The sequence below is a fragment of the Pyxicephalus adspersus genome, chromosome 2, assembly GCF_032062135.1.
Source record: "Pyxicephalus adspersus chromosome 2, UCB_Pads_2.0, whole genome shotgun sequence".
NCBI classification, from domain to species: domain Eukaryota; kingdom Metazoa; phylum Chordata; class Amphibia; order Anura; family Pyxicephalidae; genus Pyxicephalus; species Pyxicephalus adspersus.
In genome coordinates, this window is record NC_092859.1 from 37,969,235 (window position 1) to 37,985,532 (window position 16,298).

Genomic DNA, 16,298 nt, shown 5'->3' on the forward strand with positions numbered 1-16,298 from the left:
CACCATCTTCCTCCTTCTGGCTACATCACACAATTGCATAATGCGCAGGACCGAGATCAGGTGACGTAGCATGCTGTAAATGCGGAAAAAAAAGTGCTGCTCATGCATTAGATCAACATTGTTTTTCCATTACAGGAAAAAGCACCTTTTATTAAAAGAAGAATAAGAAAAAAAAAGTCATTAATTTTTATCCTACATAAAAGAGTTGTCTACCCTTTTATGTAAAGACAGGCCTGGAGCTTAGAGAAACAAAGGGGAAGGCCTGCATGACTGTGGGGAAGGAAAGCAGGCAGGGAAATGGTTACAGAGTTAAGGTGCAGTTAAATAATGGTTGAGATGATAAAGGATAAGTTGGCTTAGGGTTAGGGGTGGGATGAAAGGTTAAAAAGAAGAGGGAGATAGGCGGGGGCAGTAAATCATTAAGAGGGTCAGTGGGAGGAAAGTTTTTAAGTTAGACAGCTTACCTGGCGCTGGTTCCATTGTGGCGGACGTGTAAGTCTTGCTGGCCAAACTCAGGGCTGCTGCGGAGGCGGGGTATAACTTCTGTCCCCATACCTGGGGGAAGGCATTGTTTTGCTATCTAGATGCTATTTGGGAGGCACATAGAGTGTATGGGGGGACAGCGTGGTTGCATTATGACAAGCAGTTTTTTAGAGCAAAGCGTTTAGGCGAAGTTAAAATAAGAGGTGGAGTTGGGGCGAATACTGGGGCCCTTTTGAAGTCGCTGTTGGAGGGGTTGGTAGTCTTGTCGCTGGGGGTTGTTTTTTGAACTATGAGGCATTTGTGTTGGCTTTTTTTGGGGTGTTGCAAATTGGGGAACTGGTAAGTCTGGCTAGGGAGTGATGGGGAGGGTTGTAGATGGATGATGTGGCATAGTTGGATGGAGGGTGGAGTGATGGATAGCCCGGTAGAAAACAGACAAGATGAGACGTGGGCTTGGGATCAAGTTTGTCTCCCATTCTTTCCAAATTGGGGTGGCTACGAAGGCGGCCAGTGGAGCTTGAGTGTGGATTTGAATAAATGAACGGAGATGGGGGTCCAATCGTTTTCATTTGTACATTCATGCAGTTGTTCCCTTTTAGGGGGTAATCTAAGTCCCGCATGGATTGTGGGGCACTCATATGTGTGTCGCAGGGCACATCAAGCAGCTTACAGCTTGATGGTTGGCAGCTGGGCATTCCAAGGCTGGAAGTGGTGATTTGATGGATTGGAGTGCCTGGTATGCTGTTGAGCAAGGTGCTTCCTGAAATTAACTGTTTTGTGCATTGGGATAGACAGACATTTTGGTATTGCATGCAAGTGGAAATTATATAGGGAGTAGACCAGTGCAGGAAATGATCCGGGACATAAAATGGGATTTCATCAGGTTGCGGACAACCTTTCTTAAGCTGGTGGTGGTGTGCTCAGGTATGGTGGCCAGGACCCATTGAGTGGAGGCATGGTCTGTTGAATGTTTCAACAAGCCTCAGATTAAATTAAATAAAATTGTGGGAAGGTTTGTGGCATGGAATGACGGGATTGTGGTTAGGCATAGAGAATTGGTGTGGGATAGCAGATTGTATCTGGGAAAGGATGGAGTGCATCTCACAGATGCGGGTATGGACCTTTGGTGATTAGGGATTCAAGAGGGAATACAGCGGGATGTGAGGGTGTGGAGGGGTGCACAAGCATGAGGTGTCCCGCTTGTTGCGCTGTGGCGGTGAGGTCCTCAAGGGAAGTTGGGAGTGGTATTAGTGGGGATGGGAGATCCATCATTGGTGTAGAATGCTCCTGATTGTTGTGAAAAACAGTTTTGGTTGGAATAGTTGTGGGTGAGGACTGCAAATATTGGTGATATCATGATGGTGCAGATCAAATTGGGGGTTAGTGGATGGGGGAGGCCTTCGAGGACCAGCAACCAGAAAGTTTTAGGAGAATGTGAAGTTAAATTGGGTTATGTTGTTGTTTATGTTATTGTTGATGTTGTGTATTTATGGTAATACATGCTTGTTATTGTTAAATTGTTAATGTTATTTACAAAGTATTTAGGTTTAAAAAAAAAGGCCTAGGAGCCATTTAACCACTATGTTGTTTGTGTACGTTTTGTTTAGGATGGAAAGAAGTCGGACTGGGGGGAAGAAGTTACTAAATGTGTTTCTCTGCCTTGCCACAGTCAAGTAAAAATTCTGGTGATTGCTCCTCCTTATTCAAGGTTTTACTGAAGTTTATATTTCAGCAATGTGATCATCCTGCCCTCAACCTTCATTCCCGAACCCACCTGCTCATACAAGTAGAAAAATATTACCATACATACCTAATTTCCAAAAAGTTTCTGGCTTATTACATGAAGATCTAGTCGTCTTGCTGTGGTGGTGGGCAGCACTCAAGATTGTAACATATGCTTACTTAATTACATCATTGGGTAGCATGGTAGATCAGAGGTTACCACTCTAGTCTTTGCAGCACTAGGTCCCACGTTCTCCACAATCTGCATGGAGTTTGCAGGTTATACCCTTGTTTGTGTGGGTTTCCTCTGGATACTCCTTTTTTCTTACATATTCCAAAAACATGCAGTTAGGTAATCGGTTAGACTTTGTAAAGCCCTGTGTAATATGTTGGTGCTATATAAATACTGTGTAATAATAGACAGGGCCATTTTCTACAGTATTATACTGTAAGCCTAAACAAATGTGATGATGCACTTCCAGGAGGTATGTCCGTGATGCCATGGGCTTACAGGAAGTGGTTTAAATAGCAATGAATATATTTTCAATCTGGCAACAGGTAGTGGCAGTACCAAAAAGATAACTGCAGAGAAAGTGAGAAGCACAATTCAAACTTAGGGGGGGGTGGGGGGAGCAAAATGATGCACGGTTAGTCCTTAAACATGTTTAATTTACATGTTAACATCACATCCAAGATTAGACAATGATATCACAACTACTCCTCTTCCAAAATCACACAGCATAAAGGAGATCATTTTTTTTCTTTTTATGGTGTATAAATATGGCCTTGAAAGCCATCTTTCGTGTGATGTATTATGCAGGGGAAAGAAAAAAGAAGACATACATTAGAGTGTAATGCATTCTTGCAGACATTTGCCCTTTTATCCTGTTGTGAATCTCTTCAAAGTGCGGCAAGAATTTCAATATACATAAAAAATGGACAACTTTGGCTGGAATTCAAAACTGATCAAGCTAGAGATTATCGCCCGGAAGCACATCCATTAATCTCTGTGTAAGGACATATTATGATTATCCGAGGTCTCCAGCACAGATAATGCTAATAAAAAAATATATTTATGTACTATTGAGTCCGTGTAGAGAAAATATTTTTGTTTGAGCCTGCCATACATGGGTAGAGAATAATTACCATTACAAGCATTTTAGGTGCTGGGGTGTTAAAGTGTCCCCATGTACAATTAGGCATAAACAATCATATTGGCATACTGTAGCATATAGTCATATTTAGTGACCTGGCTTGGTGGTTGATGTTTTCTGATCTCCATACATAGATTCTTTATGTTCGGGGGGCACTAAAGAAGAATTAAAGGAAGTATGATAAACGAATCCCTTACAGCTAAACTCCAGGCTAAGTATCCACAAAGGACAAATAAAATTTCATTTATGTGCATCAAATGCTATTGTAGACCCTAATATTACCTTGTCAAAATAGCAGTGATATCATCACTGTGCTGCAAATAACCCATGGAAAGGACACAGCAGGTCTGCTCACTACAGGCTACCTGCAAAAGACTAGGGGGGTGGATATATGACCAATCCACATAGACAGAATGATGGTGACCTGTTTTTATTACAGGAAACACCTGCATAAAGGTAGGGAGTGTTCCATGCTGGATTACTGCACAGTTTGGGAAGAAATATGCAAAGGATACTCATATTAGTTTAGCCTGAGTTGACCTAATTTATACTGTGATGGCTTATGAATGACCTTGGTACTGAAACCCATTTTTAATACAGCAGTTTGAAGGTGCTTTTCATTCCACTGCAGCAACAAGCATCCTTCCTGGAGATTTTATGAACTGTGATTGGATCTGCTTTTCAGTGCACAAGTGTGGATAGAAGCTCAGTATTTCTGGGGTCCATATGACTTCTGATTTAGCCTTTATATGAAAGTTCTGAACAAAGAAAAAATAAAGTTCAACATTTCAGCTTGTGCTGTACTGTGAAATATAAAGTCTACAGTAACAAAAATAATTCTTAGCAGAGATTTTATGAATTTAGAAATGTATATACAGTTCTTCCATCCAATATTGTTTGTAAATTATCAAAGTCTATTAGGCACAAAACATTTAATCCAAATTGTTTTACTAATTTATGTCAGTTAGATCCTTGCATCGCTGGTCCTTAGGTGGAGCTTTTGCCAACAATGCCAACATACCTTACAGTCATGTACCAGGAAATACACTGCTTTATTTTAGGAAGATTGAATAAAAGACAAAAAGTAACTCTTTCAGGGTACTGAACATTTAAAAATATATCCTATAAGATAGTTGTATCCCCTACTCCTGTGTGATCCAGGGGTGTGACTAGAAGATGATTGTGGCTCCTTTGCCACCTGGGCTTCTTGATCCAACAGCACTGCCCCCTGATTGGCCTTTGGCCAAAGAAATTTGCAGCTCCCCAATCCACCTTGTCCATGATAGCATTAGTTTTCTAGCTGCAGCGCGTGCACTCATTACTTGTTTCTTGTTACCGACCTTGACATATCTGACCGTCTCCTAGACTGACTCTTTCCTGACCTTTGAGTTCCATCTTGCTCTTTAGCTGGATACCTCACCTGTCTCATTGTCTCCCATGGTCATTCTTTGGCTCTGATCTCATCCTAAAATTTTCTTCACCCCTGGATACCTCGTCTGACTATTGGACTCTAGTGTATGACTGATTCTATTATCAACTTTGTGTTTTGGTTGACATTGGCTACCACATGGCCCACTCCTGTAGGCTCCAGGTCTTTCATCAATCCAAGTCACCTGTCCTTGCTGGTATGTGGGCCAGTGGATGCATGCCATAACTCTTTTAGAATTTTACTTAAAAACAGAGAAGTTCTTCTGTGTATATGTACCAGCTAAAGTTGGGACTTGCTTTAATATGTGGCCCTGAGGACGGATGTCTTGATTCTGCCAAAATTCTATCTACTGGATGAATCCAAGCCTTGTGGCCTTGTAGACACTTGTCCTATTTCACGTATCCTAATTCTAATTCACGTATCCTATCCTAATTCCCAGAATTCCAATATAAAAAGGGAAATTCTGTTGTGTAATTATGTGGAAAACCTTACCTTACTGTAACATGTCTTTATAGACACATGCTTTGATTCTATTTCAATTATACCTGAAAAAAATTATAGCACTACAATTGGATAAAGTTCAATCATATTTTGATCATTTTATTCAATGAATCAAATTTCAGCAAATTTCAACCAATTTTATAGGACAGTAAATCTTTACCTTTGCAGTTCAGGTCAACTTTAAAGTAAAATTGTAGACTTTTATTTTCCATGTGTCTTTTCTGTAAGCATATGATATAGAGTTTTAATAACAGTTCTAAAAAAAAATAAAAAAAACACTGTTTTTGTTTACAGCAGGCTGTGCAATTAGTGGAGTGATTAAGTGATTTAAATTAAGCACTTTAAAGCTTGTTATGTTGTGAGCAATCTTTGATGAGCCACTGGACTTTTAACACGTACAGCTCAATTTTAGCATACACCCTACAAAATAAAAAAAAGCCAAGTGACAAAATGTCTGTTTTCTTTTTTTATTACAGGTACTTTTTCCTGATTTTAGGCTCTATCTTTTTGAACAGTGCCAGAAATGATAGGTTGCAGGAGCAAACTGTCACTTACAGTGCTAAAAGGGTTTACCAATAGCTTACAGCTGTCAGCTCGTGGAAAATGCTCACACGCCAACAGGGTATTAGTACACTGCGGCCCTCAGAATAGATAGAGGCACTAAAATTAAGAAGGTGCTTTAATTTTTTGGAGTTTTCAAAGCATTTACATTAGATTTAAACTGTTTATTATGACAGCCAAGCAACTAGCATTCTCAAAAAGAGTCCACTGACAGTCTCCATACTTCTCTTAGAACATCTAGAGGTGTCTACACAGAGCTTTACCTATATCTGTGAGTACTGAAACCAGTAATTGGTTACAAAAGTATGAACTAAATCTTCTGAAGTAAAAGTTTGACACATACTTTACCACTATTTAGATCTATCAATAGGTATGGGAGAGAAGGATGCAAACCTCTACTGCATTGCTGGAGATGAAGTTTGAATTTGAGTGCAGGAAAAAGTTCATGCATGTATCAGTAGATGACTGCATTAGGATATTCAAAAGCATCTGAACCGGAAACAAAAAATGGAATATAATGCAGTTTACTAGTCTTTAGATGTGGAGGCTGCATTCCTTTTTTTAAAGGCTTTTTTTCTCTTTTCTTTGGTCTACTAACTTTCTTCCAATCTTAAGATGGCCATGTTCATTCCCCATACTGTATCTCTGATGGAGCATATTTTCTCTCCCATCCTCTCCTTGAAATAGTGGGGGGGGGGGGGGGGGGTTGTAGCCCACAGATAGCTGGGGAAAATGCTAACTGATAACTAGCAGAGGCACAGATCACATGAATCAAAGTAAGCATACTTGATTTTTTATTTTAGTACATTTGTATATTTGACAGACCAAATAGAAGCAAAAATGTTAGGGTTAGAGTTGGGGATTACATACCCTATAGAAGTCATTTCTTTTTTTTTTTCTGAATAGGGAAAGGTTGGAAACTCAGGTTTAAATCCATATGTGCTTTATCTGAGGGGATTGCCTCTCATTTCCTGTAAAATCTACCACAATTGTGGGGAGTTTGTGAAATTTTAGACATGCAGGTTTTATCTTGTACCAATTGTATTCCTAAACCCCAAACTAATTTCTACTGGTAGGCTGCAATATATTTTACAAGTTTTTGTGTTGATCTACACTTTAAAGTGGGGCTAAATCGCACCCATCCTATCCTACAGGCCAATCTTGATTGGCTGGGATAACATAATTTTCTTTTATTCCTGGTACATGCAGGGGAAGCCAGGATTGCCTGTTCTGCTCTAAATATGGTCCCCAAAGAGTAAATCAAGAAAAAATATATTATGTACATTTCTTCAATAATTGCATGGTTTATCTTTAATATTTCATTACGTATTATTCATTTGATCAAAGGTGGACAAAAAAGAAAATGTCATTGTTGGGCTTTTTTATAATACACTTTGAGGAAGCTTTACAGTAGGAAAATAAATCCAGTATTTCTGAATGAATTTCATGTCAGGATTGGGTGTCACTAGAACCATAGGATATAAGTGACAAAAAGATTTTACACAACCAGAAGGACCGCTATAAACCTCGCCTTGATGAAGAACAAAAGTCTTTGTAGGTACGCCGTGTTCCCTGTATATTTTTCAATGCTAAGTGTTCCAGTGTGAATGAAGCGCACATTTAGGCTCTGCAAATTCTGAAAAGCAACAGATAAGTGCCCTCCTCCATCATAAACACAGCACTCCGGCACCAAAGGCAGTGACAGAAAGCATTACCAAGAGCTCATCCATGTATGAAAAGGGTGTGATACTGGTAAGTTCACGCCGCAGCCCCTGGGCTGATAAATCCTCCTTGCCGGCCCAGTCAGTTTATTGTCTGATGATTTTATTTATGATCTTCCCTGATTATAACAAATTATGACAAATGAGAATTGGGTCATAAATAGCTAAGCAATAAACTGTGAGGTTGCCTAGTAACAAGACTGGGATTATGTAGAGAAACGGGCTGAAGCTGGGAGGAAAGAGCTTGGAAAACAAGCAAACTATTACAGTGTCACTTCTCTGTCAGATGCTTCAGAGCCACTAAAAGCTTTTTAATTTGCTGTAATTTGAGGAGTATTATAAGATTTGGATTCTTTTTTCTGTCAAAGATTTTTTTTGCCTGGTTTCGGAAAAGTGTTTTTACCTGAGCCTGCAGGCCTAGACTCTAACTAATTACCTCACAACATTGCTTAGCATGAACGATGGATACTGCTAAAATGCCCCATGGGCTACTTTTACTGCACATCCTCATAACAAGTGACATTGGAGAGCCATTATTCTATCCTCTTTCTAGAAAATAAATAACTTTAAAGGGGAGCCTGGAGCCCAAAATAAATGTATGGGCAAAAGGCAAACATGACTGGATGCAGTGAGGAGAGGATTAAATAGGAGGGAGGCAGGGATTGGATGGTTTAAAAGAAGTGAGGTGGAGGTGGTTAAAAAGAGCGGATGGAAGGTGCAGGGGACCATTGGTGGTGCAGCAGTAGAAGAAGGAAGATACTGCCCACCTGTCCTTTTGGGGGGTTATTTGGGAGGCTTTTTGGATCTTAGGGACTTGTGGTTGAGAGGTCCTCGAGGGCAGTTCTGGAGAGTGTCAATCTTGGTGTTGATGGGTACCACCTCTAGTATGGCGTCTCCGGTGTAGTGGCTGGGAACAATGAGGTGTGATCGTGGAAGACCCCGAAAGGTTTATTTGTGGTGATGAGGGATGCTTTTGAGGACCTGCAACCTAGGTTGTTGGGAATACGGGTTATTGATGTTAATTATTTGAGTTATTTGATTGTTTACAGTTATTATTTATTGTTAATGAAATAAAATGGATGCTATAGCCATTTAAGCTGCACTATGTGTTTATTCTGAGCCACATTCCAGTTTCAGTATTTTTTAACCTTCCCCCTAATGACAAAAACCTGCCAGAAAAACTACACTTCAGGCAGAGAATAGAAGCTTTCTCTGGTCTTTATTGCTCTGTGTCCCTGTAAGCAACACTTCTAGACAGGAAGTAATGGCAATCTTTATTTTAATAGCTCCTGTGCTTTGCCTTTAAATCTTTCCACAGTTGTTTTCCCAATTACCTTTCTGACCTGATAGAAAAATACTCCCCTAGCGGCTCTCTCCGCTCCTCCAATGACCTAATAATGACTTCCTCACTCATAACCTCATCACACGCACGGCTCCAATACTTTTCTAGAGCTGCCCCGACTCCCTGGAATGGTCTTTCCCACCCTATTCGCCTTGCTTCTACTTTCTGCTTATTTAAAAGAGCACTTAAAACCCATTTTTCAAACTTGCCTACCCGTCTTCTTCTGTCTCTCAAAACCCTCACTACTTCCCACCACTCTATATCTCCCCTCCTATTGTGTGATACTTCCCCCACCTCCTAGATTGTAAGCTCTTTGGGGCAGGGTCCTCTCCTCCTGTGTCACTGTCTGTATTCATCTGTCATCTGCAACACCTATTTATAGTGCAGCACTGCGTAATATGTTGACACTATGTAAATTCTGTTTATTATTATTATTATTATTATTATTAATAATAATAAATATAACTGAGGAAGAGTTTGAATATTTGACAATGATATTGCTGGCTCTGCCATCCAGTCCTGCTGACATCTGTATCCTTCAATTTTTGGTATTCCAGGGTCAGAAATTTTAACTCTATCTGAAACTAATTAATAATATTAAAATAGCTTTATATTTACAGCTTTCCTATGATCACGAAAGTGCGTCTAAATTGAGTTGTTGATGGAGTGGTTAGATCCCACAACAATGTATGGTATGTAGTGTGCTACCTTTCATTTTTTTTCTTTGCTTCAGTGGTCAAAATAGTGCCAGGGGATACACTGAATTAGATTGGGGGAGTAAAATAATCCCCATTGTTGATGTCAGGTATAGCAATAATAACCCTCAGCATATGTCTTGGCCAGCAGTAAACTCTAGCAAGTGTTAGATACAGCAATGACAACCCCTCACAGAAAGTTCCAGCGATATTACCTTTGGTAGGTGTCAGAGCCAGCATTGATAAACCCCAGCAAGGATTAGTAATGATAACTCCCACCAAGTGTCAGCAGTGGTAACACTCAGCAAGTGTCAGGGCCAACAATAACCCCTTGTGTGAAGGGAAAGGTAACAACAATGTGAACATCTCATTAAGTGTCAGGGCCACCAATGGCTCTCAGCATTAACCCAAAAAAAGTGTCACGGCCAAAAATAATAAACCCTAACAATACCCATTAGTGTGTCAGGACCAACTGTCAGACAAACTAGGCCCCCAGGCCCCAGAAATAACTCTGGAAATAACACACATCGCAGCCACCAGGAAGGAGGGTTGGGACAGATCTGGTTTCTCTCTAAATCTTTTGCAGACTTGCCTTTCTTGGCAGCTACTGAGACTAATGATCCCTTTCCCAGCTACACACCCTCTGGTCTCTGTGACTTTCAAACTGCGCTACCCACTATCCTGGGTTTTGGGTTTGGTCACCGCACACTAATGCAATCCCCTATGCAGTAAATATCTATAATTTAGTATATAGTCTTCTCATCCACGTAAATTGAAATATGTACTCTTTCCTGGAGAAACTTTTTAAAGCATGAAAGGTTTTACCCCTATATATCCAAGCTGCGAAGCCCATACATATTTCCCTAAGAGTATGAGCCCTAGCACTCTGTCTGCTGTTGGTAAAGTTTGCCCATGGCAGCTTTTATTATTAACAGACCTATAATCCATGATCTTTCAACTATATTATTCTGAGGGGGTATAGCAGATATGTGCAAGAGACCATCTGGAAACACTAACAGTAAAAACAGTAACAGTAAAGTTTTATATGTTTTACCCACAGCAGATTGAGGTTCATAGGCTAACGTTAGACAGAGAGGCCTCCCTTGCTATCTCCAACAAAATATGAAATTATTTTCTTATGTGAAAAAGTATTTTATTTTGTAATTCATATAATGGAGAACATACTGCAAGCCACATGTCTCAAGATTGAAGGACAATTTGTGGATGAGAATACATACAGAGAATTATCATTGTGGAAAAAGAAAAGGTGAAGATGAAAACCCATAATGTTCCAAGGGCTTGTGTGTTCTACAGAGAGCATTTATCAATCACATTTTTCATAAAAGAGAGGGGATTCTTGTTACCGGCTTAGATGACCCCAAATACAGCTGTGAATATGGAAACTCCTTCTCATTAGGAGTCAATGGCTCTTGAAGAATGATTTTATCTAACAAAACAGATCGGAAGTTATGCTGAATTATCCAGCATACAATTAAAGTGACAAATGGGAAAATTGTATACTTCATAATTTATTTAATGTCAGGCATCTGCTGGACTGGCGGGGGTGCTGGGAGTAATCCCCTTCTTAGGCAGAGCCCGAGGGAGTGCAGCTCCGGGTCACCAAGGCCCAGATTGCGCTCCTGTTCTACAGGGAGCCAGGAGCATGCAGCCTTACCTGCTTCCAGGAGTCGGGGAGTTACGGAGGTAGAGGCCCGGTGTGGAGAGGTATCAGCAGTGAGCGACGGCCTGTCCCCTGGTGCGGTTGGTGGCCCTTCTGTGCAGAGAAGAAGCGAGCGGAGGCGTGGTGGAGTGATGGCCCATTCTGCAGTGGATGGCAGGGAGCGTTGGAGATCTGCAGCCAACCAGGTCCTTTCCAAGATGGCGTCCAGATCTCACGGGAAGACAGGCGGGGGGGCGAAGCTGGCTCCAGCAATATGGCAGCAGCGATGTCTAGCGTGGCCGGAAGATGTGCGTCAAGGTATGCCAGATCCAGAAATGCGTCACCGGAAGGATGCACTTCCCAATGTACAACAGGACCTGGAAGTCGAGCGCCAGCTGCGAAGCCAGCTCTCGGGGAACCATGTGAAGACCTGGATCTTGAGGAGGGGAGGAATCTCCACTATCAGAGGGAGAGTTGCCGGACCGGGAGGACAAGGTTTGAGTGGAGGGCGTGGCGTCGGGACCTCCAGCCAAGGGGCGTCCAGGATGTTCTGGGGGGCGTCTGCAAGGTAAGGGCACGGGTGGGGATTCCAAATAAAGTGGTTCAGTGGGGGGATGAACGGGGAGTAGTGGGGGGGCAGTTTGGTTTCTAGTGTGGGAGGTATGGTAGCATGCTGCAGGTTTTGGAAGGGGTGCGGGCCTTATTACAGTAACTGACAGGAACCGATTCCTTATTACAGGAATTGGGGGTGCATCAGGGGGACAGGAAAGGGGGGGTGTCAGGGGGTAGAGCAGGGGGTCTGGACATGGGGGAAGGAGTGATGACTGGAGGAGCCAACGACAAGGGGGAGTGGGGTTTGGGTCACATGGGTGAGACCGGCATGGAAAAGGGGTCCAGTGGTACTTCCATTAGAGAATCTGATCATGTGAGTGTGGGGTATAGTGCATGTGGCGAAGTGTATGCATGCTTTGAGGGTCCTTTGGGGTCTCACTTGAAGCAGGAAGTGCAGAAAAAAGGATTTTGTGCAGGGAGTACGTGGAAATCTTCACGCTGCTCCCGTTGGGGTGTTTTAACCTAGATAGGGCGGTGGGTGATAGAAAAAAGGGGAAGGAGGAGTTGGGGGGACATCAGCTGATCCCGCGCACCTTTGGAATTGGCTACAGGCCTTCTCCATCCTGGCTAGTGTAGTGGGGGAAAAGATGCCAGAGCATTGTTCGGCTCTTTTTGGATACCTTGAAAGTATTAGTGATGCATACCGGGTGTATGGGGGACAGGCATGGTTAAAATATGATGAGCAATTTCGGCAAACGATAGCAGTGCGTCCGACTTTAAGACCGGACCATAAGGACATTGGCCATTGGATGCGTTGGATGATGTCAGCAAAGGTGAGTAATCAGCCCTTTTTTTGGGGAGCTGGAAACCAGAACTCCTCCGGTTTCTCGGCCCTGCGGAGAAAGGGGACCTGTTGGCAGTTTAACGAGGGTGGGCGCAAGTTTGGGAACTCCTGTCGTTTCCAGGACGATTGTGCTGGCTGCGGGGGAGCACACTGCAGAAAACAGTTCCGCCAAAATGGAGATGGTTCTGGAATAAGGGAGGACCCCAGTGAGCAGAGAAAGGATGCGTCCTTTCCTAAATAGATACCTGGATCGTGTTGCAGCTCGGGTATTGGGGGAGGGGTTCTTGGTGGGTTTTCAGATCATCCCGTGTGCCATGACGCAGGTTTCGCCGGTCCCTGAAAATCTACGGTCAGTTCTGCAACACCCCAAAGTAGTTGGGGGGAAGCTAGAAAAGAAAGTTAGTTTGGGGAGAGTAGCAGGTCCTTCTGACGAACCCTCCATTTGGGATTTGCTGGTGTCTCCTTTGGGGTTGGTGCCCAAGAAGGAGGCCAACAAATTTGGGTTGATTCACCACCTGTCCTATCTGGCGGGGGATTCAGTTAATGCGGCGATAGATCCCGAGCTGTGTTCAGTGTCTTATGCATCATTTGATAGTGCCGTGGTCTGGGTGAGAAAATATGGAAGGGGGACATTGCTGGCGAAGCTGGATATTGAGGCCGCTTTTTGTGTGTAGGATCTTGCCGATGGGCAGAATCTTTGCTCAGCATTTAGCAGCGGCAACGGCAAGCGTTTGCTGCCTAAATCATTTTGTGTGGCTGTCTGCGGAGCTGAGGGAGGACTTGTGGGAGTGGCAGCTGTTTCTGGAGGAGTATAATTAGAAAAGCGTTGTGGATGTCAAGGCCATTGGATTCAGCGGATATGGAGCTTTACACAGACGCGGCAGGATCTGGTTGGTATGGGGTATTCTTCCAGTGGGTGTGGAGTGTTGGCCCTTGGCCGCAGGAATGGGTGGAACATGGTTTGGTGAGTAACCTGGTTTTGTTGGAGTTGTTCCCGATTGTGCTGGCGTTGGAGTTGTGGGGTTTTCATTTTGCTAACAAGCAGATTCACTTTCATTGTGACAACCTGGGTGTAGTGCAAGCAGTGAACAAGTGGTCGGCGTCCTAGCCACCGGTGATTCGCCTGCTAAGGCATCTGCTATGGCGGTGCTTGCGGTATATTGTGTATTTGTGGCTGGTGCATATTCCGGGCAAATCTAATGTGGTGGCAGATACTTTGTTTCTGTTGCAGTGGCAGAGGTTTCGGGAGGTGGCAATGAAGGCAGAGCTATTCGGGACTCCTTGCCCTTGCCCTGACAGAATTGTGATGTCGCTTCTTCAACGGTCAGTGGCTCGGTCTACGTGGTCTGCTTTTACTACGGTTTGGAAGCAATGGAGCGGTGAGTTTGGTGGGGCTCCGACGGTGGAGGACTATGCGGGCTGGGTGTTGTGTTTTTTATATGTAGGAATGTGAAGAAAGGGGTGTCAGTTTCGGGTTTGAAACAGAAGATGGCTGGTTTGGCCTTTTGGTTTAAATGTTGGGCTGTTCAAGATGCTACAAAATCGTTTATGGTCAAGCAGGTCTTAAAGGGTTTTCTGAAAGGCAGAGTGCCAGTGGATGCTTGGCATCCTGTTACCTTTACGCTGTTGAAGGTATTATGGGAATGGTTGGGGGGTCCATTCTTTCAGAATAGGAGCAGCAACTGAGGCGGCCAGATGGGGTCTAGGAGAAGATATGATTAAAAGGATTGGAAGATGGGAGTCAGTGAGATATAGGTCTTATGTTAGACCACATTTAGTGGAGTTTTGAGGGGGTTTGGGATGCGGGAGGGAATAGCCAATCGATGTTACTGGTTTTTATTTGTGTTTGCTTCTTTTAGGGGCTGCTCTGAGCATAATATGGATTGTAGGTCAGTCCTACGTGTGCTGGGGAGCCAGGAGAGCAGAAGTTCATCCTGAAGGTCGCCAGTTGGGCATTTCCCGGGTGGAAGGGGTGCTGCCATGGATTGGGGTACTGGGCATGTTATGGGGGAGGGTGTTGCCGGAAATACACAAGTTTTCTAGGCTGGACAGGCCACCGGACATAGTAGTCATTCATGCCGGTGGCAACAATTTAGGGGTAAGGTCTATGAAGGAACTTATCAGTGACATCAAATCGGATTTTTTGAGGTTGCGCACAGTCTTCCGGAACATAGTGATAGTATGGTCCGAGATGGTGGCTAGGACAAGATAGCTGATGGCACAATCGGTTGACAGGTTGAACAAGGCTAGGTGAAGGTTAATAGGGACGTTGGGAGGTTTATTGCAAGAAACGGGGGAATTGTGGTTCGCCTTAGGGAATAAAGCCAGATTTTCTGTAGCATTTGCAAGGGGATGGTGCTCATCTCAATGCAGTAGGGATTGATTTGTGGTGTTTGGGGCTGCAGGACGGGATACTTTAGGCCCTGTGGGTGTAGAGGGGTGCACAAGTGTAAGGTGTCACAATGGCGCAGTGGCGGTGTGAGGTCCTCGGGGGACAGTGTATGGTGGAGCTGGTTGGTTAAAAGTGTTTAATGTGGGGAGAGCCATCTATGGTATGGCGGTATGATGATATGTTATGATATGTTTGAAGGAGTTAAGAGGTGGTAAGGTCGGTATGTTAGGCATAATTGATATTGTTCCCGAGGAGGTGGAGTGGCGTCTGGGAGCCGTTTTATAAATATTAATTAAACACTGATCCTGGGGTAAAACAGTGCTAAAGAAGTTAATTCTCATGAGGAGCTGCCACCTGAGGAATGGGGTTGTTTGTCATACTGGTTATTGTTAATTGTTATATGGTAAAAGGTAAATAAAGTTATTGCATTATAAGGTGAACATGTAAAGTAATAAACGGCCGTAAGACCATTTTCACCATACTCACAGGTGTGTGTGCATTTATTTAAAGTGGATGGGGAAAAAGGTTGGTTTTAGAAGGGACTCTTGCATACCTCAGTCAAGTAGGCCAAAAACCAGCGAAGTAGGGAGCTAGGCGGGGGGCCTGCATGACTGAGGGGAGAAGGCCAGAAAACTATGTGAAGGAAGGGGGGTAGAGGATGGCATGATGTAAAGGTGCAATGTGATAGGAAGAAAATGAAAAAACAATGGGAGGGAAAATATGAAGTTATAAGGATAGGAGAGGTGAGGGGAAGGTCAGAATTTTAAGACATCTGGAGAGCAAAGATACCCGCCCACCCGTCCCTGATAAAAGGTATGTAGTTGATGTTAGTCTTAAAGTATTGACGGTGTGAGGTCCTCGGGGGACAGGGTATGATGGAGCTGGTTGGTTAAAAGTGTTTAATGTAGGGAGAACCATCTATGGTATGGGGTCTCCAAAAATGTTTCAAGGGGTTAAGAGGTGGTAAGGTCAGAATGTTAGGCATAAGTGATATTTTTCCAGAGGCGGTGGAGTGGCGTCTGGGAGCCGTTTTATATATATCAATTAAACGCTGATCCTGGGGTGAAACAGTGCTAAAGTAGTTCATTCCCACGAGGACCTGCCACCTGAGAAATGGGGGTTTTTGTCATACTGGTTATTATTAATTGTTATATGGTAAAATGTAAAAAAAGTTATTGCAATATTTGGTGAATGTGTAAAGCAATAAACGTCCCTACGGCCATTTTCACCATACTCACAGGT